Raw genomic sequence first — 5,000 nt, forward strand, 5'->3', positions numbered from 1 at the left:
TGATAATATTTCTATAGTAATAATAATTTAACTTAGCAATTGCCAGGATTATATAATATTTGGTATGTTTAACCATTCCCAGAGAACCATCTTTGCCATGGAGACCAAATTGCATCATAATTCTTTATATTATTATGAAGACGGTAAAAATATTTCTCCATTGTATATTGATAATTTATTTGAGCTATAATTTGAGACCAAAGTGGAGCTTGTTCCGTTTTCCAAGATCGCGCTATGCATATTTTGGCAGCAGCTAAAATGTTAATAGCCAAATACGATTTCGATTTATTTTCCCAGGGCAAGTCAATATGAAAAAGAAAGGATTGCGGGTTCAATACCATATCAATATCAAATAAACTCTTAAATAAAATAATAATTTCAGATCTTACATTTAAAAGTTTATCACACTCCCACCAAATGTGTAACATTGAGCCCAGTTCTAATTTACATCTCCAGCACTTGTTGGAGGTAGTATTGTACATTTTGTGCAATGAGGATGGGACATAATACCATCTATGAAGAAGTTTGTAGTACTGTTCATGAAGATTTATGCAGTGTATCGCTTTTCTGAGTTTATTCCAGGATTCACACCATATATCAAAAGGGTAAGAAACACCCAAATCTCTTTCCCATTTCAGAATAGAATTTGGTTTATCTAACATATTCTCTTGATCCAAAATGTTCCTTAATCGCGTAATTAAATTTTTTTTATGATGACTATTTATAAACCTGTCTAAATTGGACGGAGAAACTAGTGGATTACTATTAATATAGTTTCTAATTCTTAAATAAGAAAAAAGTTCTTTACTTGGAAGATTATACTTAGTTTGAATTTCATTGAATGAAGACAAGTCAGAAAGAGTACAAATATCTGATATTTTATCTATACCATGAAGAATCCAAGATTTTAAATCAAGATCTTTTATCGTATATTGTATTGTTATCAATGGAGAAGATAATGAACAAAGTTCCGTGTTACCGAACTTTTTTTTAAAAGTAATCATATTACTTAAAACGTTAGAAACAATTGGATTAAGAATATTTAATCTATTTATATCATTTACATTAATCCAATAAAAAAGAAATGGGTCTAAATTTTGGCATTTCCACCGCTCATAGTTGTACCAAGGTAGTTCCGATTTCCGTTTTATGTCCCAAGCTAGAAAATGATTAAATAGACAAATTTGTTGTAGAGTGCACAAACTGGGAAAATTAAGCCCCAATCTCGAGAGATTTCTAGTAAGAGTGGAACGTGAAATTCTAGATTTTTTACCCATCCATACATATGAGGAAAAGGTTTTTTCAAACTGATTTAGAATTTTCACTGGAGTTAATAAAGGTATAGTTCTGAATAAATAAATCAATTTTGGCAAAACATATGACTTTAAGGTATTTAGTCTGCCCATCCAAGAAATTTCCAAGTTCTTCCATTGGATAAATTGAGTTTTAAAAAAATCTAAAAGAATCGAATAGTTGTTGGTTATAATGGCTGTGAGACTTTGATATATTTTAATTCCCAAATAATCGATATATTTTTGGTTCCAATGTATTGCAGACTTATTTTTAATATACTCAAACCAGGAATGTTCCATATTGAAATCAATAATTTGTGATTTGTCTAAATTTAATTTATAGTTAGAATATAATTTATATTTATTAATACATTCCAAAACCTCTGAGAGTGAGTTTTCAGGGGAAGCCAAGGTGAGTAAAATATCGTCAGCATATAAAGAGATCTTATGCTCATATGGACCAGTACTTATGCCAATGATTTTATTCGACCGGCGTATTAATGTCGCAAGAGGCTCAATTGAGAGAACGTATAATAGAGGAGCTAGAGGACACCCTTGTCTTGTTCCATTATTAATAAAGAAACTAGTAGAGTTTAAATTAGGCCCTATAATTTTCGCTTGCAAATTCTTATATAACGCCATAGTAAGAGTTAGAAATTGACCCGTCAAACCGAAGGCAGTTAAAGTCTGTTCTAAAAATGACCAACTCACGCGGTCAAACGCCTTTTCGGCGTCAAGCGCGAGAAAGATAGCTGGCGTTTTACTTAGATGTAATTCGTAAATTAAGTTTAGTATTTTGCGTGTATTGTCCTCACCGCTTCTACCCAGTAAAAATCCTGTTTGATCTGGATGAACTAACTCACCCATAACAGAACTAAGTCTGTCAGCTAAAATTTTAGAATATATTTTGATGTCTAGATTTATCAGTGATATCGGACGGTAATTTGTGACTTTAGTTAGATCTTTCCCCCCTTTCGGAATAGGAGTTATTATAGTCTGTAACATCTCAGATGGAAAGTTGTTCCCGGAAGATATTCCATTAAATAATCTTAATAATAAGGGAGAAACAATAGATTCTAAAATTTGAAAAAAGGGAGATGAAAATCCATCTGGACCCGGAGCTTTATGCAAAGGTAAGTTCTTTATAGTAGTATTTATCTCAGATAGTTTAATCGGAAGATTTAATTCTTGTAATTTTGTCTCAGAAATTTTCGGTAGGTTTAGAGTATTAAGAAAACCAATCGTTTGCGTTTTATCTTTCGCAACTACTGGTAAATTGTATAGTGTACTATAGTACTCTCTAAAGGCCTCACTAATTAATTTTGGAGTTAAATATGTTTTGCCGTTTAACACAATCTTATTTATTCTATTTTTAACATTTTTGTTTTTAATTTTATTCGTTAATTGTTTACTAGCTCTGTTACTACTATAGTACCACCCTTGTTTCAAAGATATCACATTTCTATTTATCTTCTCCATTAATTTTTCTTTAATCTTAAGTTGGATTTCTTTAATATCGTCATAAGTGTGAATTAAAGGGTTTAATTTATTGGTAGCCTCTAATTTTGCTAATTTAATATAAAGGTCAGTAAGAGTAGCCCCTTTCAATTTCTTAACATATGCACCCCGTTTTATAAGATGACCCCTCATATTACTTTTAAAGGCACACCACAAAGTCGCGTCTGAAACCATACCGTTATCATTCGTCTCCATAAAGTCTATGGCTAACTTTCGAAGATGTTCTTTAAAGTCTTGAGAAAACAAAAGAGATTCATTTAACCTCCAGTTAGATCTTATGTTAAATTCCTCATTATTTTTAATTATTATGAAAATAGGAGCATGATCGGACCAGGACAAATTTCCTATACTAGACGATACACAAGATTCAATAGATTTAATATCAGACAAAAACATGTCAATTCTAGAATAAGAGTGATGTACAGCAGAATAATAGGTAAACTCCTTCGCAGATGGATTTTGTGTCCTCCAGATATCATATAGTTTATTGCGAACAAAACAAAGAGAGAAAGATCTAGCCAAAGATTTCAATTTTGTATTTGGATGTGAGCCAAAAGAAAAACTTTTATCTAATTTGACGTCCGAAATACAGTTCATATCTCCACCTATCAATAGAAGGCCTTTTGAGATATTTTGAACTCTATCAAAAAATTTTTCCAAAAATTTTACTGTAAATACATTGGGTGCGTATAAATTAACAAGTGTATATAAAACATCATTCAATTTACAGAGAAGAATAATATATCTTGCCTCATGATCGGTTTCCAAATATAGCTGTTCGAATTTAATTTTTTGATTAATCAAAATTGCGACGCCCCTTTTTTTTGTCCCACTTAGACTAGCTTGAGCAATAATAGGGAATCTCTTATATTTCCAACAGTGGGAAGCACCCTTCTTCCAATGGGTTTCTTGCACTAAGCATATATCCACTTGGTCTCGTGTTAACATATCATATAAAAAGCCCCTTTTATATGGAGAATTTAATCCTTGGCAATTAATAGATGCTAATTTAAGTGTCATTTATATTAAATACAATTACTCTCTCCTTCTCCCCCCCTAGATCTGGTCTACCGTCAAGACATAAACATACACTAACAATCAAAAACATTACATTTGCATTCATACTGTTTACACATGAAAACAATTCATGTGTTTGTTGCCCCATTTAATGTATCGGGCTAAATCAAGCGTAAGTGCCGGTAGATGGATGCATCACAATCATGTATTTATGAAAAAAAATAAATAAATAAATAAATAAATAAAAAAAAAGAAAAAATCATTAAATAAATAAACAAGCAAATATGCATATATATAAATAAATATATTAAATTATACTAATATTAACGTGCAAAAATACAGATTTAAAGTGCACGTACGAGCATATAAATAAATATGTAATAAATATTACTACTATTAGTGTGCACATAATTGTGGGGAAAAAAAAAATAAATAAATAAAAAAAAAAAATTTCATTGAATGAATAAACAAGCAGATATAAGTAAATAAATATATTAAATTATTCTAATATTAATGTGTGAAAGTACCAGTTTAAAGTGCACATCTTATAAATAGTTCTACTTACTACTCTGATTATAGTAAATTGATACTATTGTAATATACATGTTAAAGTGCCAATTGTGCAATTGTATAAAATATTGTGTTACATATACAAAGGATCTTTTCATGTATAAAATATAATAATAATTTAGGATTTTCTTACTATGTGCCATATATAATAATAAGTAATTATTTTACACTCAAAAAATACAAAAATAATAATAAATAAATAACTTAATAAATATATGCATAATAAATAAATTATTTTATCATAAAGATAATTAAAAAGATATCCATATATATAGATGTATATAATTTAAAGTGCCTATGCAATATTATATATGTGCAAATCCAATACTATGATATCATTTGCCCTAGTAAAGTGACTCTAAATAAGCAATTAATATAAAAGGAAAAAAGTTTCCTTCTGCATAAATTAGTGTACAAAGACACATAATATAAAATATAAAGTGCATATGCAGGGGGGGGGGGGGGGGAAGAAACTTTCATATTTTAAGATATTAAATATGTACAAATCAGCCGTTATTAAAGTGCCATTCACAAATAAAGTGATTTTAGTGCAAAAAAAACGAAAAAAAAACACTATTTCATATTTTAGAATAGTAGATGTGT

Source organism: Spea bombifrons, chromosome 9 (genome assembly GCF_027358695.1).
Source record: "Spea bombifrons isolate aSpeBom1 chromosome 9, aSpeBom1.2.pri, whole genome shotgun sequence".
Taxonomy (NCBI): Eukaryota; Metazoa; Chordata; class Amphibia; order Anura; family Pelobatidae; genus Spea; species Spea bombifrons.